The sequence below is a fragment of the Notamacropus eugenii genome, chromosome 2, assembly GCF_028372415.1.
Source record: "Notamacropus eugenii isolate mMacEug1 chromosome 2, mMacEug1.pri_v2, whole genome shotgun sequence".
In the NCBI taxonomy this organism is placed as follows: Eukaryota; Metazoa; Chordata; class Mammalia; order Diprotodontia; family Macropodidae; genus Notamacropus; species Notamacropus eugenii.
The window spans coordinates 410,965,853-410,992,194 of NC_092873.1; positions in this window are offsets into that span (position 1 = coordinate 410,965,853).

Sequence of the window (26,342 nt, forward strand, 5' to 3'; positions counted from 1 at the left end):
TGAAATCAGATCTTGACTCCAAGGCTGGCCTTCTACCCACGACACCATACTGTCTTGTGGGGATAACGACTACCCCTGTGATTTTATTAGTATCAAGGGAGAGAGCTCCCGTGATCGTGACTGAGCTCTTTAGAGTAGAGAAGGGTCAAACACTCTTGAAGGCAGCCTGAGTCAGATTAAAATATAATTGGGAAATAAAATTCAACAAAATAAAAATATAATAAAGCATTGTTCGGTCATTTCAATCACATCTGATTCTGTGACCCCATTTGGGCTTTTCTTGTTGAAAATGGTGGAATGGTTTGCCATTTCCTTCAATAGTAAAACTATTAACGTGTGACTTCCTATGTCATACATCAGTGTGTAACCCACAGGGATCCTTAGGTACAGCTTAATTGCCTTCATTTCTTTTTGATACCACTGGCCTAGAGCACCTCAGTTAAATGATTTGCCCAGAGTCACTCTACCAGCATGGGTTAAGAGACAGAACTTGACCCCAGGTCTTCCTGGTTTCAAAGCCAACCCTTTTTGCTCTTATCAGAAGCACAAATAAAAGGATGAATGAATGAATAATAATTCCTCCTCCCAGTAAACTCAGAACATTTTCTGTCTTTTCTCTCTTATTCTCTAGAAAAATGAAATTTGGCGGGGAGGAGGGCCAAGGAAGAAAGAACTGAGGAAGAATTTCCACAATGAAATTTCTCCAAAGAATGTCAGTGGGCTTAGGGATTTGTTGCTGCTTTTAACAGTTTTGTTGTTTTTTTTTTAATAGGGAGCTTTATAGACATTTTGACTTGATTCTCCTAACAACCTTGGGATGTAAGGCCCGGCTGATTATTCTCCCATTTTTACAGATGAGACATCATTAAAAATTCACTGCACCAGAATGCGAACTCAGGTCTCCCAACTCCTACTCCAGTTGTTTTTTCCCCACTCTCCCAAACTACCTCCTTAAGCAAAGAAAAACAAGCTATTAATACTAGAACTATGAACTATAAAAATATCCAGAATGGCATCTTTTAGTGCCAAGGCCTCTGTGACCAGGTTGAATAATTAGGGGACCATATGTATATGCACATCCCTGGGAGGCTTGGGAGTTTTTCTGTGTTTTAAGAGGAATTTGATTGCCAGTACCAAGGTTGGAGCAGAGGGACAACCCTTCCCTGCTTGATGTATTCTTCTCTTTTACAGTTATTAAACCATCGCAGCATGAATTCCTGGCGCTGACTCAAGGCAAAAATATTTCAGGGATGAAGGAAGCCTCCTGGAGCAGAAGCCTGAGCCATTCACATGTCTGTGGTCCCAGCTGGTCTCACTGTCAGAGCCTGAGCACAAGTGTCTTCTCGGCTGTGATTCTCCAGCTTGCTTTTTCGGCCCATTTATAACTACGCTAATGGAAACAGAGAATCCAATCATGCACATGGAGTCCTCCTGACAAAATCCTGTGCACTGTTACTTGCCTGAAGGCTTTACTAGGATGGAATTTTCAACAGAGGCTCAACTCCCAACAGACCATTTTATCTTTAAGTCTAGAATCAAGATCAGAGATAGACTAGAATTCTGAAATGAAACTCCCTCTTTCTCACACTGAAGATCTGTGGAAAGAACTCTGCCTTTGAAGTTGAAAGCCACAGGTTGAGATATTGGTTCAGATATTGATTACTTGTGTAACCTTGAATTTTTTAACACTTGGATTTGGAATTCCTCTGTCTAGGAGGTTATCTTTAAGGTCTGTTCTAGCACCAAACCTGGTGATCTTCCATTTTAGTATTCTTGATTTCTATATATGTAGCTATGGTTAATCAGAACTATATATATATTTTTTAAAGACGACAGGGGGGAGGAGCCAAGATGGCGGAGTAGAAAGATACACATATGCTAGCTCCTAACCCACAACCCATAAAATACCTGTAAAGAAGAACTCCCAACAAATTCTGGAGCAGCAGAAGCCACAGAACAATGGAGCAGAGATTTCTGTTCCAGAGAGACCTGAAGAACTGGTCCAAGGGGTCCATCATGCACCGGACCTGGAGCAGAACCCAGCCCTGCCTTGGCCACGCAGCACCAAGAGGAGCAGATCTGAGCAGGCTACAGGGACGGAATTTCCAGTGGCTGCGCAGGTCCCTCCACCCACAGGTGCAAAGGTCAGTGAGAGAGTCTTTTTGCTCGCTGAGAGGGGAGCGGGGTGTCCCCCCTCGGGACGCAGCAATGGAGGCAGCAGTGGACAGGAGCTCCCAAAGCAGGCAGGAGCCTGGATCCATTGTTGAAAGTCTCCACATAAACCCCTGAGGGAACTGAGCCCCGTGTGGCAGCCCTGCCCCCGCCTGAGCACCTGAACTTAATCTCACACTGAATAGCAGCCCCGCCCCACCGAAGCCCTAAGGCTAGGAAGCAGCATTTGAATCTCAGACCCCAAGCACTGGCTGGGTGGATCTGGAGGCAAGGTGGGTGTGGAAAGGACACTCAGAAATCAAGTAACTGGCTGGGAAAATGCCCAGAAAAGGGGGGAAAAATAACACCATAGAAGGTTACTTTCTTGGTGAACAGATATCTCCTCCCTTCCTTTCTGATGAGGAAGAACAATGCTTACTATCAGGGAGAGATGCAGAAATCAAGGCTTCTGTATCCCAAACATCCAAAAGAAATATTCCATGGGCTCAGGCCATGGAAGAGCTCAAAAAGGATTTTGAAAATCAAGTTACAGAGGTGGAGGAAAAACTGGGAAGAGAAATGAGAGAGATGCAAGAAAAGCATGAAAAGCAGGTCCACACCTTGCTAAAGGAGACCCCAAAAAATGCTGAAGAAAATAACACCTTGAAAAATAGGCTAACTCAACTGGTAAAAGAGGTTCAAAAAGCCAATGAGGAGAAGAATGCTTTCAAAAACAGAATTAGCCAAATGGAAAAGGAGGTTCAAAAGCTCACTGAAGAAAATAGTTCTTTCAAAATTAGAATGGAACAGATGGAGGCTAATGACTTTATGATAAACCAAGAAATCACAAAACAAAACCAAAAGAATGAAAAAATGGAAGATAATGTGAAATATCTCATTGGAAAAACAACTGACCTGGAAAATAGATCCAGGAGAGACAATTTAAAAATTATGGAACTACCTTAAAGCCATGATCAAAAAAAGAGCCTAGACATCATCTTTCATGAAATTATCAAGGAAAACTGCCCTGAGATTCTAGAACCAGAGGGCAAAATAAGTATTCAAGGAATCCACCAATCACTGCCTGAAAGAGATCCAGAAAGAGAAACTCCTAGGAACATTGTGGCCAAATTCCAGAGTTCCCATGTCAAGGAGAAAATATTGCAAGCATCTAGAAAGAAACAATTCAAGTATTGTGGAAATACAATCAGGATAACACAAGATCTAGCAGCTTCTATATTAAGGGATTGAAGGGCGTGGAATAGGATATTCCAGAAGTCAAAGGAACTAGGACTAAAACCAAGAATCACCTACCCAGCAAAACTGAGTATAATACTTCAGGGGAAAAAATGGTCTTTCAATGAAATTGGGGACTTTCAAGTATTCTTGATGAAAAGACCAGAGCTGAACAGAAAATTTGACTTTCAAACACAAGAATGAAGAGGAGCATGAAAAGGTAAACAGCAAAGAGAAGTCATAAGGGACTTTACTACACACACATGTACACACACACACACACAGCACAGAGTGAATGGAATAGGATGGGATCATATCTTAAAAAAATGAAATTAAGTGGTGAGAGAGAAATATATTGGGAGGAGAAATGGAGAAATGGAATGGGGCAAATTATCTCTCATAAAAGAGGCAGGCAAAATACTTTTTAGTGGAGGGAAAAAGAGGGGAGGTGAGAGAAAAACATGAAGTTTACTCTCATCACATTCACTAAAGGAAGGAATAAAGTGCACACTCATTTTGGTATGAAAACCTATCTTACAATACAGGAAAGTGGGGGAGAAGGGGATAAGTGGAGGGGGATGATGGAAGGGAGGGCAATGGGAGGAGGGAGCAATTTGAAGTCAACACTCTTGGGGAGGGACAGGATCAAAAGAGAGAATAGAAGCAATGGGGGGCAGGATAGGATGGAGGGTAATATAGTCAGTCTTACACAACATGACTATCATGGAAGTCATTTGCAAAATTACACAGATATGGCCTATATTGAATTGCTTGCCTTCCCAAAGGGAATGGGTGGGGAGGGAGGGATGAAGAGAAGTTGGAACTCAAAGTTTTAGGAAGAACTGTCGAGTACTGTTCTTGCTACTAGGAAATAAGAAATACAGGTAAAGGGGTATAGAAAGTTATCTGGTCCTACAGGACAAAAGAGAAGATGGGGACAAGGGAAGGGAGGGATGATAGAAGAGAGGGCAGATTGGTGATAGGAGCAATCAGAATGCTCGGTGGTTTGGGGTGGGGGGAGGGGACAAATGGGGAGAAAACTTGGAACCCAAAATTTTGTGAAAATGATGTTAAAAGTTAAATAAATAAATTAAAAAAAATAATAAAGCATATTCAAACCTATTCTGTCTAAAATACTAGCATTATATGTACTAAATATAACAATGTGATCATAATAGTATGTTTAGCGAGAGCAAAGTTTTTATGCCACTAATAAAGAAATAAAAATATTTTTAAATTAAAAAAAAAATAAAGAAAATAGCTAGGTGGCTCAGTGGCTAGAAGTTCAGAAAGACCTGAGTTCAAATGTAACCTCAGACATTTATTAGCTGTGTGACCCTAGGCAAGTCACTTAACCTAAGTTTGCCTTAATCTACTGGAGAAGGAAATGGTAAACCATTCCATATCTTTGCCAAGAAAACTTCATGCACACTATGGTACACCAGGTCACAAAGAGTTGGACATGACTGAACAACAAAAAATTTTTTTAAACATACATCTTAACACTTATCTTTGTTTTAAGCATTTTTCTGAGTGGTGTTAGCTTATCCTTTTAAACTCTTGAAGTGTACACTTTGGCAAGAAACTAGAGTTGAGAAAGAAGCCTCTTAAAGCTTTTTATATAACTTTTTTTCAGATAGGCTCAGGAGAAGGGAGGAGGGAGAAGCAATGGTCTATCTTCCCTGGAAACTGGTGAGTTTTTGCATGGGGATTTTCAGGGGGGGTCTGCTTTAGGGAGTTTCACATTTTCAGTCCAAGGAGTCACTGTTTTTAGGCATAAAATTAGTTCATCAAATTAAAAACCTCCCAACTAACTTTGCCTTGTTCTATGAGAAAAAGAGGACTTTTGCATTCTTCAAAACACATCATAACCATTCCAAGCTGTTATTAATGTTGCTGTTAAAAAGCTGACAGTTTAGCAGACATGGGCATTTGCTATGGAAGGTAACGTTGACCAACCTGTACTATTCCCTTCTGTTCCTCTCCCTTGAACAGTAGACTAAGAACTCTACTGATAGGGTGTCACCTCTACTGGTCACTCTCCTCTCCTTCCCATGCCTCCTTTTTTCTCTGGAGATTTAATCCTTTCTCCAGATACAACAAATAGCTCATTTTTTAGCTGAGAGGCATTATGTAAGGACCCTAGGGCCCAGGTAGTCTTTTTCTCTATTTTAAAGAATTTCTATCAGAAGAAAAGTTAATATAATCACAATAACTTGGAGCTCACTGCCCTAATTAAAATTTTTGTTTTAGTTAGAGATCACCTACTCTGCCAGGCACCATGTGATAAATTTTAGGGATAGAAAAGCAAAAAAAAAAAAGTCCCTGCTCATATAACATAATAATATAATAAGCTCAGTCCAAAGGGAGATACAACATGCAAATAAAATATATACTGGATAAATTGGAGATAATCATCTGTGGGAAGGCAGTAGTATTAAGGAAGGAAGGGCAGGAAAAGGCTTTTTGTAGAAGGTGAAATTTTAACTGGGACTTGAAGGAAGCCAGAGAGGGCAGGAGACCTAGATGAGGGAAAGAATTCCACTCAGGGGAAGATCCTATCCACCCATCCCTTTAGGTCTGAGTAAAAATCGATACACAGAAAACATTTAGGTCAAAGAAACAAACAAATTATATTGGAATATCTCTTACTGGATAGGCATGGGGAGAAGTTGGGTCAAGAGCAGCCTTTTTTTTTTTAAGCTTCCCTTGTATCTTGAAGAGGTAAATATAAGCTAGAATTACAGAATCATAGATTTAGAACTGTAAGGGACTTTAGAGGTCATAGAGTCCAACCCCCTCGTCTTACAAATGAGAAAACTGAGACTCAAATAGTTTAATTTATCCAGAATCACAGAAATAGTAAGTGGAAGATCTGGGATATGAGCCCATCTTTTAAGGTAGAAGTGACCCTTTATCCTGCCAAAGTCAACCTCTCTACCTGGGACCTCCATTACATCTCCTCCCATCTTCTATGGTCAGAAGATTATTTTGGCAGCAGTGGAGGATTAATTTTAGAAGGGAGACACTGGAAGGAATATAATTAGGACAGTACTTGGGCAATGGTTGTGTAAATGGAGAGAGGGGGAAGATACTGGAGCTAGAGGCAGAATAGGTAAGACTTGATAACTGACTGCACTGGGAATGAATGAGAAGGAAGAAGGGAGGATGACTTCAGAGTTATGAACCTAGGTGCCCAGACAGCAGTGCCTTCATTGGAAATAGTCAATAAGCATTTATTAAGTGCCTACTTGTGCTAGGCACTATGCTAAGCACTGAGGATACAAGGTCATTCAAAATCTTAGCTGCTGATCAGCCAGACCACAGGGTATTGAGAAGTGAGTGTGGTGGTATGGAAGCAGAGGTGGGATATATAGGTTGGAGACAGTTCTTTCTAGGAGTCTGGCAATGAATGGGAGGAGTTACATAAGATGACAGCTTTTTTTTATTTTGACTAGTGACTCACTGAGTTTGTGGTTCACTGATGTTCATGTGAAAAGCTTCTGCAAGTTTTAGTGGACTGTACTAAAACGACTGGACTAGATCCACTCTAGGTTCTTTCTGGCAGCTATGTAGCACAGTGGATAGAACACTGGGTTTGCAATGAGGAAGATTCATCTTTAAATTCAGCCTTAGACATTTATTAGTTGTGTGACCCTGGGCAAGTCAATTACTGTATTTCACTGCATAATCATTGCAGATTTTATGCCAATATTTTTTCAAAAAAGGTGGGGTGTAACTATTATTTGAAGCTTTTAAAAGCGTTTTAAAAATTGTTCTGGCATTACTTAAATATTATTTATTACTAACCTGTCTTTGGGACAAGATTAGGATGCAGGGAATCCTTGTGAATATACATTAAAATTGGATACTGACAATGTGGGTACACTGAGTGAGAGATAAATGTGTATCCATATGCCATTTGTGAATACATTGCTGTTCTGTTTACCTTTTAAGCGATGTGACAAACAGAATTATACCATGTGACAGTTACGCAATGAATGGTTATAGACCAATTTATGGACTGAAAAAACAAAAAACAGGGTGCCATGATTGTGTGGTGAAATATGGTAATCCTGTTTGCCTCAGTTTCTTATCTGTAAAATGATCTGGAGAAGGAAATGGCAAACCACTTTAGTATCTTTGCCAAGAAAATTTGAAATTGGGCAGGAAAAGAGTTGGATGGGACTGAAAACAACTGAACAACAACCAAATTTTTCCATATCTAGGATTCTTTGATCTTACATATTTAGAAAAGTAATCTAAGCCCAAATAGAATTAGGGTTTGATATCCCAAGATAGAAAATAAGTTTAATGACATTCGCTTTTTTTGTTGTAGCCATTGGGAGCTTTATTGCTGCAAAAGCAGCAAGTCTGAGATTTAGCAAGGAGGTAAACAAAGGCAGACTTATATAGGATGATTTTAGGGTTTCCTTGTTGGGGTTGGAGATCTACGGTAAATCTTGCAAGATAAAGACTCCAGGTGAGGACTGTGAATGACACATGATAAGAGAGATAAGGAAATCCCATTCCACAGGACCAGGATGGGGACAAAGAATTATATGGTCCAGGATAAGGGGAAGTTTTGTAGTTAGAGGAGACTTTAGAGCACCTTCACGTTAGAAAATAAACCAGGGGCTTCACAAAGTCAATCTTTAATATTGTATCCACATCATTTCCCCATTCAGCCACTAGGTAGGAGAATTCTTTCAAAGGTCATTGTCTTTGGTCCTGCTTCCTGCCGAACAGGGGTAAAGAGTCTGCTTTAGGGGCAGGGAATAGGTTGAGGAGGAGTTGTAGGGGTGCAGAATGCGGTGTCAGCTGAGTCCATGATGGAGAAACGCAAACCACTTGAGGTCATCAAGGGAAGGGTTGGTATCCTAAAAGTTGCTCTTATCCCAGTGACTGGGAGAAGGTGATTGGAGTCCAATTCATATTTGGACTCCCAGGTTTTGGCACCATAATATTGAAGAGAGATGGGAGAGCTGGTTCAAAATGTGAATGAATTCACTTAGATCTTCCCTGTAGCCACTGGGAGCTTTATTGATGCAAAAGCAGCAGGCCGGAGTAAATCAAGGAGCTAAACAAAGGCCTAATTACATTCTTTAGACTAACCATATATAATCTTCAGTCCTACCACCTCTTAATCTGGGGTAGATTTCAGCAGTTTGGACTGGGAAGTCTACCCGACTCTCTCCAAAGGTTTTCCAATGGTTTATTAAATGGGGGAAGATAAAAGCCATATGACCAACAAGATGGAGGACTAGATATTTTCTCTAGTTTCATAAACTCAAAATTCTCCCGAATAAGAATTATGTACAAGAGGTAAAGTCATTGTGGCTATCTCCACAAGTTAAGACACCAAGAAATCTGTGAGGTAATCTGATGTATTAACAGCAGAGAAGCTAACCTCCAATCCCTAATGTGCTCTCTCTATACCCCCTTTCCTATCAACACCCAACTTTGGCAGAATGGTACAAGATTGTGTGCTGGGACCCAGTCAGCAATTTCCTTGCTGCTCCTGCAGTGTCTGTCAGCACCATGCCTCCTGCTTTCATTCCACATTCTGTGCCAAGAAGCAAAAGACCACAACTTTACCTTCTCCACCAGCCCAGGAAGAGTTGGGGGTATAATAGGAAAGCTTGGGGAAACAGTGAACTACAGCAAAACTCAGCGGCATCAGTGTGTGTGTGTGTGTTTACGTGTGTGTACATGTGTGTGCATGTGTGTATGTGTGCATATGTGTATGTGTGTACATGTGTGTATGTGTGCGTATGTGTATATGTACATGTGTGTATGTGTGTGTACATGTGTGTGCGTGTCTGTGTGTGTACATGTGCACGTGTGTGTACGTGTGTGTGCGTGGGTATGTGCATGTGTGTGTGTGTGTGTGTGTGTGTGTGTGTGTGTGTGCGCGTGCTTATGTTTTGGGGATAGAAAGGTTAGGCTGTGCTAGGACTGAACAAAAGGGGAAGAACATCTAGATTTGGTCAATTCTTGTCCCCCAGTCTCCAGAAGTTACTGGGGGTGGAAACTGAGGCCAGTGAAAAGTGAATTTCTGTCTTGAAGGGAGGCTGAGGCAGCTTTGAAGTCTAGCCCTTGGGAGATCCACCATCAAAAAAAGAGTCAGAAAATCAGTGACAGGGAATATAAAGTGCTTAGCACAGTGCCTGGCACGTAGTAGGCACTTAATAAAAGTTAATGAATTGATTGATTAAAGAAAAAAAGGCTGAAATTACCAAAGATCTCAGCAAGAAAAAAACAGCTACGAAGTTTGATAAACTGAGAGGGAAGACATTAAAACAGAAGGGTGATGGCCAGCAGGGCATCTAAATGAACATAGAAACAATTAATTATTATGTGAAAGAAAATTACAGTGGTTAAACAACATAACAAAATTTTCGGGATGCAGCTAAAGCAGTCCACAGGGGAAAATTTTATCCCTAAAAACATATATTAACAAAACAGAAAAAGAGTATTAATGAATTGAATATGCATTTAAAAAAACTAAATAGTTAACAAGTGATTATTAAGTACTTACCATGTGCCAGGCCAGGCAGCTAGGTGGCACAGTGGATAGAACACTGAGTTTGAAGTCAGGAAGACCTGAGTTCCAATGTGGCCTCAGGCACGGACTAGTTGTGTGACCCTCTTAACCCTTTTGCCTCAGTTTGCTCATTTGCAAAATGAGCTGGAGGAGGGAATGGCAAACTACTTCAGTATTTTTGTCAAGAAAACACCAAAGGAGGTCACAAAGAGTTGGACATGACTGAAATGATTAAACAACAACGTGTGCCAGACACTATGCTAAGCAGTGGAGATAGAAAGTAAGGCAAAAACAGTCCCTACCCTCAAGGACGGCAGCTAGGGGGTGCTGGGATTGGAGTTAGGGTCTGAGTTCAAATCCAGCCTCAGACATGTATTAGCAGTGTGACCCTGGGCAAGTCATTTAACCCCTATTTGCCTTGATTCCTCTCCTGTAAACGGAATACACTGGAGAAGGAAATGGCAAATCACTCCAACATCTTTGCCAAAAATCCAGGGGTCACACAGAGTTGGACAAAACTGAACAACAAAACGAAAACCTTCAAGGAGTTCACAATGGGGGAACACAATATCCAAGCAACTATATATGCATACAACATAAATACTGGATAAACAGGATACAATTTCAAAAAGCAGGCATTGAGGGATGGAGCGTGAGAGGAGTAGGACAGATTTCCTTCAGAAGGTGGGATTTCAGTTGAGTCTTGAAAGAAACCAGAAGTTGGAGATAAAGAGGGAAAGCATATTTAGTCCTGGAAGTAATGGGGAGTGTTTGGATATTACTGGGTGGAGTGGGTGGCATGGTCAGACCTGCCCTTTTAAAAAAATCACTTTGGCAGCTGAACAAAGAGTGGATTAGAGTGGGGAAAGACTTGAGGCAGATGATCTTGAAAACTAGCAGATTTTTGTTCTTGCTTTTTCTTTCTCATGGTTTTTCCCTTTGGTTTGGATTCTTCTTTCACAACATGACTAATGTGGAAATATATTTAATATGATTGTACATGGATACCCTATGTCAGAGTCCATGATATCTTGGGGGAGGGGACAAAAGGGGAAGGAGGGAGGGAGGAAAATTTAGAACTCAAAATGAATGCTGAAAACTAAAATAAATTAATTTTTAAAAACTAGCAGAGAAATGGATAAATTGCAAACCAAAAACACTATATTGATGATAAAGCTAAAAGGCTGATTCTTCAAAAAGATTATAAGATTTATAGATCTTTAACAAATTTAATTAAAAAGAAGAGAGAAGAATATTAGATCCATGAGCAAAAAAACAAAAGAAAGTGAACTATGTGAAATCACAACAAAACTGGAAGACATCAAAAGAATTATCAGATCTTCTATGCCAAAGTTATACACTAATATACAAAGTTACACACTAATATACAAAGTTATACACTAATATAAAAAGTTATACACTAAGAACCCAAAAGAAATAAAGGAATACCTTCAAAAATATACAATACTCAAACTAACAGAACCAAAATGGAGATCTTAAATAATCTTATCTCAGTAAAGGAAATACAACTTGCTATAAAGGAACTACAAAAGAAACAAACTCCTGATCCTAATGGATTTATGAGAGAGTTCTACCAAACTTTTTTTAATGATTTAATATTTTATTTTCCCTCCAATTACATAGAAGAACAATTTTTAATATTCTTTAAAAAAAGTTTTGAGTTCCAGATTCTTTCTCTTCCTCCCTCCCTTTACCTGTCATTGAGAAGGCAAGCAATTTGATATAGGTTATACATGTGCAGTCACACAAAGCATATTTTCATGTTAGTCATGTCGTGAAAGAAAATACTAACAAAATCCAAGAAAAATAAAGTAACAAAAAAATGTGACTCAATCTGCATTCAGACTCCATCGGTTCTTTCTCTGGAGGTGGATAACATTTTTCATAGCTAAGTTATTCACAGTTGATTGTTGTACGATATTGCTGTTACTGTATCTGGTGTTCTCCTGTTCATTTTGCATCAGTTCATATAAGTCTTTCCAGGTTTTTCTGAGAGCATCCGGTTCGCCATTTCTTAGAGTGCAATAGTATTCCATGACAATAATATATAACAAGTTGTTCAGCTTTTGCTCAATTGATGGACATCACCTCAATTTCCAATTCTTTGACACCACTAAAAGAACTGCTATAATATTTTTGTATATAAATTGGTCCCTTTCCTTTTTGTCTTTGGAATAGAGATGTAGCAGTGGTGTTACTTGGCCAAAAGGTAAGAATGATTTTATAGCCCTTTGGGCATATATATTGCTCTGCAGAATGGTTAGATTAGTATACAACTTCACCAACAGTGCTTTAGTATCTCGATTTTCCCACATACCCTCCAACATCTGTCATTTTTCTTTTCTGTCATATTAGCCAATTTGATAGGTGTGGAGTGGTAGCTCAGAGTGTATCAAACTTTTAAAGAACAACGTATAGCAATACTTCACAAATTGTTCTCAAAAACTGAGAAAGAGTACACTGTATAAGATTCCTTTTATGAGATAAATATAACCTAATATCTAAATCAAGGAAGAATAAAGCACAGAGGGGAACTAAAGACCAATATAATTAATGACTATTGTTTCAAAATTTTTAAATAATACCCTGTCAAGCAATTGATCTAGGAAGTGATTCCTTATGACCAAATCAGATTTATTCCAGGGAGTCAAGAATGGTTCAACATTGGGAAAATAATGAAAAAAAAGTAGGAATGAAGGGAAAATAGCACTTCCATACTTCAGACTATATTATAAAATAGCAGTCATCAAAACCATTTTTTAAATTAGTTAAAAGTTAGAGAAGTAGCACAGTGGCACAGACTAGATAAGGGAGAATTACAAGTGATGGAACTTAATAATCCAGTGTTCAATAAACCAGAAAACATGAATTACTTAGGAAAGAACTCCCCATTCAATAATAAACTTCAGGGAAAACTATAAAGAAGTTTATCAGAAGTTGCTGATGTTCAATTGTATCCCACTCTTTGTGACTCTGTGGACTTGTCTGTGTTTTCTTGGCAAAGATACTGGAAAGGTCTGCTATTCCCTTCTCCATTTTAAAGATGGGGAGCTGAGGCAAATAGGGGTTAAATGACTTGCCCAGGGTCACAGAGCTAGTAAGTGCTGAGGCCATATTTAGACTCAGATCTTCCTGACTTCAGACTTGGTGCTCTATCCAATGCACCACCTATCTGCCCTTATCAGAAGTTAGGCTTAGACAAATATCTTACGCCATACTTCAAAATAAATTTAAAATGAATATGTAACTTTTATATTAAAGATCATACCATTAAAACAATTAAAAGAGGATCACCTTTCACAGCTATGGGTAGGACATATATTCTTTTAGTTTAATATTTAATTTTTTTCTCCAATTACATGTAAAAAATTTTTTGAGTTAGGCCATATGTCTTTAACCAAAGTGAGAGAGGCAATTATAAAACATAAAACAGATCATTTTAATTATATGAAATTGAAAAATAAGACTAATGCAGGTAGGTTAAGATGTGTAACAGTCAAATGGGAAACAAATATCTTTATAAAAATTTTCAGATAAAGGTTTAATATCCAAGATATATAGGCAACTAGCAGATAAAGAAAGCCAAAAGTCATTCCCCAAGAGTAAGCAGTCAAAAGTTGTAAACAATTCTCAAAAGAATCATGATTAATAAAAATTTTAAAAATACATGAAATCACTAATAAGAGAAACCCAAATCAAAACAACCCTAAAGTTTCATCCCAACTTAGGACATAGACAAAGAAGACAAAATATGGGAATCATCAATTTTGGAAGTAACCAGGGAATCAGTAAAACCATTCTGGAAAGCAATTTGGAATTACACAGATGAAGTGATCAATATATATATACACCCTGTGCATGTATTCCAATAGTAGGCATGTAAGCCCAAGGAGGTCATTGATAAAAACAAAATCCCCACATACACTGTTATTTTTAGTAATACTTTCTGTGATGGCAAAAGAGTAGCTAACCAAGTAGCTACTCATTGATTGGAGAATAGTGGAATAAATCTTGATTTGTGAATGTAAAGGAATATTACTGAGCTTTAAAATGAAGAATATGATAAAAACAGATAAACCAAGAGCCCTACTTGAACTCCACAGTGAAGGAAGCAGAGCCAGGAAAACAATGTAGACCAGTGGTTCTCAAACTGTAGGCAGAGGACCTCCGGGGCTCCCCAAGACCTTTCCAGGGTGTCCACAAGGTTCAAACTATTTTCATGATAATACTAAGATGTTATTTGCTTATTAAAATACCCCCTCCCTTTCCAACTATAATCTGTGTGAGGCTAGATTTTCTTCATATACCTTAACCAAAACAACAATCACAAAACAAAATGAATGCAGAAGAGGGTATGAAAATCCAGCTGTCTTCTATTAAGCCAGACATAAATAAGATTACATATTACCAAAAAAAATATGCAAAACAATTCCTCTCTTCTCACTAATTTTTTTCTTGTTTTAGAAAATATAGTCATTTTCCTAATTATAGGAGTATTTTTTTTGGAGTAGTAAAGAACTGAAAGGGGAGTGGGTGCCCCTTGATTGAAGAATGAATGAACAAACTGGTATGTGAAATGAAACTATCCTCCAACATTAGCAATGATTTCTTAATTGTCAAATTTAATTGTCTCAGTCTTAACGAATCTTGACCTCTCTGCAGCATTAGACACTACTGACTTCCTTCTCCTCTAACTCTCTCCTCTTTGGATTTTTGTGTCACTTCTCTCTGTTGGTTCTCCTCCTACATGGCTGACTATTCCTTAGTCTCCTCTGCTCATCCATCAATCACGTCATGCCCACTGCCTGTGAGTGTATCCCAAGGCTTTGTCTTGGATCCTTTTCTCTTTTTCTTATTTTCTTTCACTAGGTTCCCTCATCAGCTCCCATGGGTTTAATGATAACTATGCATATGACTCTTAGATCTATATATCCAACCCTAGTCTCTCTACTGAGTTTCAGTTCTGCAACACAAAGTATTTATTGGATACTTGCCTGCAGACATCTGAAACTCAATATGTCCCAAACCAGAACTTTGTCCTCCCTTCTCCAAATTTCCCTACTGCTGATGGGGAAGGGAATAAGCTTTTATATAACTAACACCTATTATGTTCCAGGCATTGTCCTACTTTACTAGATCTTCACAATAGTCCTGTAAGGTAGGTGCTATTATTATCCCTATTTTTACAGTTGAAGAGACCAAGGCAAACAGAGGTTAAATGACTTGCCCAAAGTTGCACAGCTAAGTTCAGTATCTGAGGCAGGATTTGAACTCAGATCTTCCTGACTCCTGACTCAGCATTCTCTCCACTGTACCACTTAGCTGCCTGTACCCAGACAGTTTTAACTGCCTCGTTAAGGGCACAACTATCCTCCAGTCACCTAGGTGCATAACCCGGTGACATCCTTAACTCTCACTAACCCCAGTGCAATCAGTTGCCAAATCCTATCATTTTTATCTCTGAGTATATATCTGTCATATATTCCTCTTCACCACCCACACAACTCCCAGACTCATTCAAGGCCCTCGACATCTCTCACTTGGGCTATTGTAATTGCTTCCTGTTTGGTCTCCCTGCCTCAAGCCTGTCCCCATAGCCAACAAAATGATTCTCCTAATGTTGCCCCACCAACTCAATAAATTCCAGTGGTTTCCTATTAGTTCCAGGATCAATATAGACATTTCTCTGACACCTAAAGTTCCTCTGGCTCCTAACCACCTTTCCAGTCTTTGTACGTAGCATTCCATTCAGATACTCAGTGCTTTCAGCCACACTGGCCCTTCTGTCCAGTCCTTTCTCTGTCATCTCTAGTGTCTCTTAATTGACTCCAGAATCAAATAAAAAATCCCTTTTAGCATTTCCAGCTCTTTCTAACCTGGCCCTTTTCTGTATTTCAAACCTTCTTAAACATTACTCAGTGCCTGGCATAGAGCAGATGCTTAATCGATGTGTATTGACTGACTGACTTTACTCCCCTCTCTGCACTCTCTGGTCTAGCTACCCTGACCTATTTGTGATTCTTGGAACAGGATACTCTATTTCCCATTGCCTTGCCTTTGCACTGGGTGTTTCCCATACCTGAAAAGTTCTCTGTCTCAAACTCTTTCTTAGTTTTCTTAGTTTCTTTTAAGATAATTCAAATTGGGGCAAGCTAGGTGAATAAAGCACCAGCCCTGGAGTCAGGAGGACTTGAGTTCAAATTCAGCCTCAGACACTTGACCTTGGGCAAGTCACTTAATCCCAATTGCTTTGCCTTTTCCCTTCAAAAAAAAAAAAAATCACTCAAATCTCATCTTCTACAAGAGACCTTTCCCAGTGCCTCCAGCAGCTAATGTCTCCCCCTTTCAGATTACCTTTCTCTACTTTGTACGTGCGATGGAGTTGTTGTTTCTTCCGTTAGAACGTGAGGTCCTTGAGAGTAGACTCAAATTTTACTTTTAGTTGTGCTTAGTTGACTTACTTCCAAATGTATTCCTGTTATGGCAGATTTTTTTATTATGGATTTAGGGTTCCATCCTGTGGCCAGTTTAGGTATCACAACTACCTAATAAATTGTTATTGTTCAATTGTTTCAGTCTTGTCCGACTATCTGTGACCCCATTTTGAGGTTTTCTTGGCAATGATACTGGAGCGGTTTGCCATTTCCTTTTCCAGCTCATTTTACAGATGAGGAAACTGAGGTAAACAGGGTTAATGGACTTGCCCAGAGCTGCACAGCTACTAAATGTCTGAGGTCAGATTTAAATTTAGGTTTAAATTTAAATTTAAAATCCAGGGCTGGCACTCCATCCACTGTGCTACTTAGCTGCAACTCCTAGTAGGTTAATCAGTCAATAGGCAATACACATTTATGAAGCACCTCTGTACAAGCGCTGGGGATACAAAAAGAGGCAAAGCTAGTACTTTTCCTCGAGGAATTCACACTCTAATGAGGGAGACAGTACGCAAACAATTATGTACAAACAAATTATGTATAGGACACGTAGGAAAAAACGTTTAAGAAGGAAGCCATTAGTATTAAGAGGGGTTAGGAAAGCATCCTGTAGAAGATGGGATTTTAGCTAGTAATTAAAGGAAGCCAAAGAAGGCAGTGGATAGAGATGAGGAGGAAGAGAATTCCAGGCACGGCGATCAGTCAGGGAAAAATTCTTGGGGAGTTTTGATAAGGGAACACCAAAGAAAGTTAGTGTCACTGGGAGATTACATGGTGGATGGAGAAGTTTGATACAAGGTGTCAGAACACTGAATGGCTTAGGTTATGAAGGGCTCTAAGGTGTGTGTGTGTGTGTGTGTGTGTGTGTGTGTGTGTGTGTCTCATGAGGGAAAGGGAGGAGGTGCTTTAGGAAAATCACTTTAGTGGATGGATTGGAGTGGGGAGACACTTCAGCAGACAGATCCCCCAGCAGATGCAGTAGTTCAGGTGTGAGTTCAAAAGGACCTGCACCTGAGTAGTGACAGTAAGAGAAAAAAGGGAGCATCCCTGAGAGATGGTGCAAAGGTGAAATCAATAGATTGGCCATCAGCTTGGATGCAGAAGATGAGAGCTAGTGAGAATAGGAAGATGACTTCTAGATTGTGATCCTGAGGGACTGGGAGGATGGGGTTGCCCTCTACAGTGAGAGGGAAGGTCAGAGGCAGGGGAGCATGTAGGGGAAAAGGTAGTTCTGTTTTGGATATATTGAGTTTAAGATGTCTGTTGGACATTTAGTCTGAAAGAGATTGGAAGGCAGCAGAGAGGTTTGGGCAGAATAGGTAGATTAGAGAATCATGAGCATAGACATTCACGGGGATAAGGTCACTAAGTGAAGTAGCACAGAGGGAGTGGAAAAGAAGGCCCAGAACAGAACCCTGAGGGACACCTATGCTTAGAAGGTGTGATCTCAGTGAGGATCCAGTAAAGGAGAGTGAAGGGACAGTCCAACAGGCAAGAGAAAGCCAGGAGAGATTGGTGTCCTGAAAACCTAGAGAGAAAAGAGTATCAAGAAGGAGAGAGGGATGGAAAGTGTCAAAGGCTGCAGAGAGATCAAGGAGAATGAGAACTGAGAAGAGGTAACTGGATTAGGCAATTAAGAGACAGATCATTGGTAATGTTGGAGAGAGCAGTTTCAATGGTGTGATAATGTTGGAAACTAGAATGTAAAGGGCTGAGAAGAGAGTGAAAGGAAAGAAACTGGAGTCACCTATTGTGGAAGCCTTCTCAAGGAGTTTAGCCACAAAGGGCAAAAGAGATACAGGATGACAGTTAGTGGGGATGGAAAGATCAAATCGGGGGTGTTTTGGAGGATGGGGAAGACTTGAGCATCAAAAACAATATGGAGAGGAGAGGAGGTTGGCAGCCCAGAGGCCAGAAGAATACTGCCCGTGAGCTAGATTTCAGTGTAGGCCCTTGCCTACACCCAGAAGAATAATTCCCCTTACCTAGGGGCATACTAGAACGAGCTCTAACAAGCCAGGAAGACACTCTGCGAAATTTTCATTGTGAACACCTTGTAATTGGCAAACATTACAAATCTGGGTTTGATCTATTATTTTATTAATTATCTAGACAAGAGAGTAATGGAGAAAATGTTATTAATGAAGGTCAAACTTAACAGTGTATTGTAGTACATTTTGTTTTCTGAGGGGAGAGCAGGTTGTTAAACATTTATCAGCATATTCTTGCCTCACTGAAAAGGCAAGCAACATAATGTCAATTATACATGTGAAATCATACAAAACATATTTCCATATTAGCCATATCATGCAAAAAAAGCAAGAAAAACAAAGTGAGGAAACTGTACTTCAGTTTGCACTCAGAATTCATCTGTTCTTTCTCTGGAGGTGGATAACACTTTTCTTTGTGAGTCTTTGGGAGTTTTCTTGGATCATTGCATTGATCTAAGTAGCTAAGTTTTTCACAGTTGATCAACATTATAATATTACTACTACTGTGTACAGTGATCTCCTGGTTCTGCTCACTACACTCTGCATCAGTTGATATAGGTCTTCCTAGGCTTTTTGAAAGTATTTCCCTTATCATGTCATTTCTTATAGCACAATAATATTCCCTAATAATCATATGGCACAATTTTTTCAGTCATTCCTCAGTGGTCATCCTCTCAGTTTCTAATTCTTTGTCACCATAAAAAAAGTTGCTATCAATACTTTTGTACATATATATCCTTTTTCTTTGACCTCACTGGGCTACAGACCTAGTAGCAGTATTACTAGGTCAAAGGATATGCACAGTTTTATAGCCTTTTAAGCATAATTCCAAATTGTTCTCTAGAATGGTCAGATTAGTTCTCAACTCCACCAATGTTCATTAATGTACCTATTTTCCATCATCCCTTCCAGCCTGCATTTGTCATTTCTGATAAGTATGAAATGTTGTTTTAGTTTGTATTTCTCCAGTCATTAGTGGTTTAGAGCATTTTTTCTTATGATTATAGATAGCGTTGATGTCTTCTTCTGAAAACTGCCTGTTCATATCCCTTGACAATTGATCAGTTGGAAAATGGCTGTTGTTTTTATAAATTTGACTCTGCTCCCTATCTATTTGAGAAAAGAGGCATCTGTCAGAAAAAATTTGCTGTAAGTTTTTTGGATACTACTTCATTATCTATAGTACCTTTTAGCAAAATGTAGTTTCCCTGATTAATCTTTCTAAATTAGGTCTATTTCTGCTTTTGGTTTGTCTGAGATCATGGTTTCTACCCCTGTCCTTTTAACTTGAGCTGAAGCATAATATATTCTGCTCCATCTCCTAATTTTAACTCTCTATGTGTATCTTCCTGTTTCAAGTAGTCTCTTACAAATAACATGTTATTGGATTCAGATTTCTAATCTGTTCTGCTATCTACTTCATTTTATGGGTGAGTTTGTTCCATTCATATTCACAGTTATGATTACTAACTGCATTTCCCTCCATCTCATTTTCTTCTGTTTATCCTTCCCTCTCTCTTTTTATCCTCTCTTCTCAAAAGTCTGTTTTGCTTCTGACTATTGTCTCCCTCAATCTCCTTTTTATCATCCCTCCTTTCTCTTATGACCTTCCCTTCCTATTTCCCTGTTGGGTAACCAATTCTAATGAAAGTGAGGTCTAAGCATTGCCTGTCACCCCACCCTTCATTTTTTCCTCCACTATAAAAGCTTTTCCTTGTGCACCCCTTTTATGTGAGAAAAATTTTCCCATTTTGCCTCTCCCTTTGCCCAGTGAATCCTTTTTTCTCACCTCTGCATTTTTTTTGAGATCATCCTAACATAATCAACTTACACTTCTGCCCTGTATGTATGTAGAATGCTTCTAACTGTCCTAATAATGATAAAATTCTTAGGAGTTACATGTGTTACCTTCACATATAGGAATGTAAAACAGTTAAACTTTATTGAATCTCTTATGATTTCTCTTTCATGTTTATCTTTTATATTTCCCTTGAGTCTTATATTTGAATGTCACATTTTCTACTCAACTCTGGTCTTTTCATCGGAATGTTTGAAAGTCCTTTTTTTCATTAAATATCAATTTTTTTCCTCTTGAAGAATTGGTTTTAATGGGCACCTTATTCTTGGTTGTAATCCTAGAACCCTTGTCTTCTCAATATCATATTCCAAACCTTCTGCTTTAATGTGCAAAATGCCAAATCTTGTGTGATACTGACTGTGGCACCATGGTATTTGAATTGTTTCTTTTTGGCTGTTTGCAATATTTTCTCTTTGACCTGGGAGTTCTGTAATGTGGCTACAACATTCTTGGGAGTTTTAAAAAAACTTTTAAATTTATTTAATATTTTATTTTTCCTCTGTTACATGTAAAATCAATTTTTAATATTCATTTTTAAAACTTTGAGTTCTAAATTCTCTCCCTTCCTCCTTCTACACCTACCCTGTCCCCTTTGAGAAGGCAAGCAATTTGGTATAGATTATACAAAACACTTCCATAATAGTCATATTTTGAAAGAAAATATAGACAAAAAAAAAACCCTCAAAAAAAAGAAAGAAAAAATTTAAAAAGTATGCTTCAATCTGTATTTAGATTGTCTGGAGATGGACAGCATTTTTTCATCATTAAGTCCTTCAGAGCTGTTTTGGATTATTATATTGCTGAGAATAGCTAAGTTATTCACAGCAGATGATCCTACAGTATTGCTGTTACTTTGTACAAAGTACATTTCACTTTGCATCAGCCCATGTAAGTCCCTCCAGGCCTCTCTGAGAGAATCCTGCTCTTCATTTCCTACAGTACAATAACATTCCATCATAACCATATACCACAACTTGTTCCCCAGCTGATGGGCATCCCCTCAGTTTCCAATTCTTTGCCCCCAGAAAAGAGCTGATATATATATATATATATATATATACGAAGAGCTGCTTTTATACATATATGTCCTTTTCTTTTTTTGTTTCCTTTTTTTTTTAATCTCTTTTGGAATACAGACCTAATAGTAGTATTGCTAGCTCAAAGGGTATGCCTGATCTTATAGCCTTTTGGTCATAGTTTCAAAGTACTCTAATGAATGGTTGAACTAGTTCACAATTCCACCAATAGTGCACTAACGTCTCATTTTTTCCCACATCCCTTTCAACATTTGTCATTTACCTTTTCTGTTCTATTAGCCAATCTAATAGGTATAAGGTAGTACCTTAGAATTGTTTTAATTTGCATTTCTTTAATCAATAGTGAGTTATGGTATTTTTTCATATGACTATAGATAGCTCTGATTACTTTATCTGAGAACTGATCACATTTTTGCTAATTTATCAGTTGGGGCATGAAACTAGGTGTTTTCATTTTGGGATCTCTTTTAGAAAGTGATTGACAGATTCTTTTAATTTCTACTTTAACCTCCAGATCTAAGATTTTAGTGCAGTTTTCCTTTATGATTTCTAGAAATATGATGTTTAGGCTCTTTTTAAAAATTCATGGCTTTCAAGTAGTCCAGTCATTTTAAAATTATCTCTCCTTGATCTATTATTCAGGTCTATTGTTTTTCCAGTGAGGTATTTCACATTTTACTCTATTTTTTCATTCTTTTGACTTTGTTTTATTATTTCTTGATGTCTCATGGAGTCATGTGATTCCAGTTATTCAGTTCTAATTTTTAGGGAATTATTTTCTTCAGCAAACTTTTGTATCTCTTTTACCATTAAATCAACTGTTTTTTTTTTTAAGGTATTATTTTCTTCAGTATTTTTGTGCTTCTTTTACCAAGCTATTAATTCTCTTGCCATAATTTTCTTCCATCACTCTCATTCCCCACCCCCCCCCCCCATTTTTCCTCTACCATTCTAATCTCTTTCTTTTTAACTTTTCCAGGAATTCTTGTTGGAGTTGGGTTCAATTACCATTTTCCTTTGAGCTTTGGTTGTAGCTGTTTTCACCTTGTTGTCTTCTTCTGAGTTTGTGGCTTAGTCTCCTCTGCCACCATAGTGGCTTTTTATGGTCATATTCTTTGTTGTTGTTTGTTCATTTTTCAGCTCATATCTTTGATCTTTATGTTAAAGTTGGTCTCTGCTCACCTAGCAGTAGCAAGGCACTGTCTCAAGCTTCAGGCTTTTGTGTGCTGCTGTTTTCAGAGCTAGTTCTGGGGGTCAACAAGTTTTTGGTACTTCCAAGGTGGTGTGATCTGTAGAGAGGTACGGTCACTGCTCTCCTACCCTGCACTTTAGTCTTTATTCAAGGAGGGCTCCTACTCCCTTGCACTGCAAATTGTAGCATTTCTCTTGGCTCTGGAACTGTGACCAGGTCCCTTGCTCTCCCATAACCACAAGGGCTAGTGCTCTTCTTTGCCCTGGAACTGTGACCCAGAACTGCATATGGCAATAGAGGTGTCAATCAATGGCAGCTGCACCCAGTGCCAGCAAAGAGTCCTCTGTGATTTCTTCCTGACCAGTAGTCTAACTCCTTTATCCTCTCTGAAACTGAGAGCTTGCAAGGCTGCTGCTGTTGGTGCTGCAGCTTGTATGCTCAGGGCTTGTCCCCACCCCAGAGTCACGGAACTCTCCTGCAGACCTCCTAAGTTGTCTCAGGCTGTAAAAGTGTCTCACCTTGACCTTTTGTTGATTTTGGTGCTCCAAAATTCAATTTCAAGCATTATTTAAAGTTGTTTGGAGGGGAATATTGGGAATTTTAAGCAGAATGGCTGCTTCTTCTCTGCCATCTTGACTCCATCAAGATTTTTTTTCTTCAAAATTTAATATTTGACTTTATGACTTGGTATATAAATGGAGAGTGTAGGGAGAGGGGTTTTAGGTCATGATTTGCAAAACTGAATATTCAAAACAGCCACATTGAACCTGGGAAATGGAGTAAGACCAGAGCCAGAGCCCTGATTTTGGGGAATGGGGGGTGAGACAATGTTATAGTGCATTTTAATTTAGTTAATTCTAGTTTATTTCTTTTGCCATCCTCTTGTCTTGTAGCCCTAAAGAGAATATAGCATCTTTATGTCTTATTACTTTGAGGGCCAAAGAATTCTCTCTTGTGCCCAAGTAGCAATTGCCCATTTCTTCTAACCTAATTTACTCTGACACAAAGAACAACTGATCAGTGTCCTCTTCATAAAACCTTCTCCATACTGAATGACAAAATAAAAAAAAAATCAAGTCAATCAGTCATTTCTTTTCTAGAAGTGTGAAACCCAGTTCTTTTGACCTTCCTTTATAGTATCTGTTTCAAATCCCTTTGATCATTTTTTATCACTTTCAGGATGATCCCAGTAGGGACCTAAATTCTTCTTGCGAAAACCTGGAAAGATTTCAGCTTGGTCACAATCCAACTGTCATGCGTAGATACCTCAGAAACGGTGGTGAAATGCAAAACCTGCCCATGTAGCTTTGATACAGTTCAGTTTTCTTCTTATTTTTCCTTTTTTTTTTTCCTGTCGCAGACTTTCAAATGACCTCTTTGGGCACTGCTTAAACATACTAGTGGAGGAGTCTATGATTTGGTTTTTAAGTAAAGGGAGGAAACAGTAAACTGGTAGAAATAGGACTGTTCTTTAAAAGTTAAGAACTCCATTAAGTTCCTCCCTAAAGCACCTCAGAGTTGAGTAAGGGTGACCTTGACTTCTTAAAGGCTATATCAGCCAAGAGTGTAAGCTCCAGCCAACTTTACAAAGCTGAAAAGACTTTGGGTAAGAATGTGCCCATTAGATGGACTATGAGTCTGTCACGGAAGGACTAGCCAAATTCATTCTGGAGAGACGCCTTTCAAAGCCAGACTGCAGATGAATAGCAATAGAAGGTGTACCCACACCTAAAATCCAGCTGATCCCTGTCCTTGAAAAAGAAATTCAACATACCTGAAGCAAGGTTGCATTGAACTTAGCTGAGTGCAGAGCCAAGATGGGAGAGAAGGACTCTGGGTATTTTTGAAGGTTATTGCTTCCCTCTGTTTTGTCCTCGTGGGCATTCTCCACATTTATTTGCAGTTCAGGGGCCAAGTCTTATACTCATCAGGTTGGCAAAGAAGAAAAAAAGTGAATGCTGGCTGAACTATGGGAACATAGGTACACTAAGCCTGTTCGTTGGTGGACCTGTGAATTGGTCCCAATGTTCCAGAAAATAACTTAGAATTATTCTAAAGCAGTTATTAAGCTGTATGTGCTCTTTGACCCAACAAAAGCACTAAAAGGTGCTAGTAGGTACCCAAGGAGGTTAAAGGAAGCATGAAAGGTTGTATATATTCAGAGACATTTACAGCTGAACTTTTGAAGTAATAAAGTAGGGAAGTGAAGTGAGATTCCATATGTTGTAGAATGCTTGATCTAATTGAGATTGTTGTGGTTTCAGCTGTGTTTAACTCTTAGTGACCCCATTTAAGGCTTTCTTAGCAAAGATACTGGAGCGGTTTGCCATTTCCTTCTCGAGCACATTTAGTAGAGGAGGAAACTGAGGCAAACAAACAGGGTTAAGAGACTTGCCCAGGGTCACACAGCTGGTAAATGTCTGAGGCCGTGTTTGAACTCAGATCTTCCTGACTTCAGGCCTGGTGCTCTATCCATTACACTACCTAGTTGCCCCTAATTGGGGTACATGAATGTAAAAAAAACCTCCAAAAGCAAACAATTCTTATTTTCAAGATGCTTATATTCTCCTATGTTTGGCATTTAGAGTCTTTCACAATCTGCCTCCAGCCTACTTTCTATACTTGCTCCATATTACTTTCTTTCTGGTCCAAACAGTCTTCCTTATGGTTCTTCATAGATGACGTTCCATCTCCCATCTCCATGCCTTTGCACAGGCTGACTCTCCTGCCTGGAATGCTTTCCCTCATTATCTCAGCCTCTGAGAATCTAAACATAGCATGATGAGAGGTAGCAATGTAGATATCACAAGTAAATAATGTTTAAGAAAAAGGAAAATACATTCTACTTTATTGATTCTCCCATTCACATTTTTTTTGGGTCGTGTTATTTTTTTGGCACAGGGAAACTTTCCACCAATGCATAAGAGCATAACTTGTGGTCTTATATAGGTGCTTGGGGCATTGAGAGGACAGATGATTTGTTCAGCATCCCCCAGCAAGTGTGCGTCAGAAGCTGATTCCAAGTTTGACCCCGTGCCCACTAAATCATGCTGCCTGTCATCTGTGTAACACAGACCACTGTGACTCCCACTGCCTGAAGACCAGGTGGGTTAGATCTCACCATTTCTCTCACTGTTTCTCTGGTACTTTTAAAAGGCTTTGGGAGAGGGGGTGACTAGGTTCTCTGCAAAGGGAGAAAAACCACTCCCACTTAGTTATAGGGGATATTCCCCTGCACCCCACTTCCATTTAGCCAGTTATAGTCAAATTAGCTTTTACACAGAAATATTTGCTTCAGAAGGCACAATCATAAATATATAAACTTACTCCCCCCACACATGCATGGGAGGCATCATTCTCCTCCTCCCTTTGCACTGATGCAGTCTCTGGGGAGGAGAAGGGGGTTAGGTTCATATCTTCCTGTGGTTCCTATAGAGCTCATTCTCAGTTCCAAGTCCCAAACCACCCTGGAGCTCAAGTCCCAGGACCTGAGCTCCTCAGGGCTTCCCTGCCCAGCTGGCTGCATCATCACTGGCCTGTACTCCCAGCACCAAGGAGTTCTATGACTTGAACTCCTGGTCTGTGGGGATTACCTCAGGCACCTGAAACTGAAGAGGAAAAACAACATGGAAGAGAAACAAATATCCCAGGCCCACCTCTGCAAAGGGGGTTAAAGAAGAGGGAGTAGGGGAAGGAGAGATCTTTTCCTCTCACTGATTTAATTCATGCTGTCTTTGCTGTGTGTGAACTGTGATCTTCATCCTCTGGACTCAGCAGATGCTGAAAAGACCACAGCAGAAAATGTGAACAAGAGAAGGACCAACTTGATCTCACCTGTTTTAAAGGTGCAGGTTGCCTACCAAAGGAGGCTACCC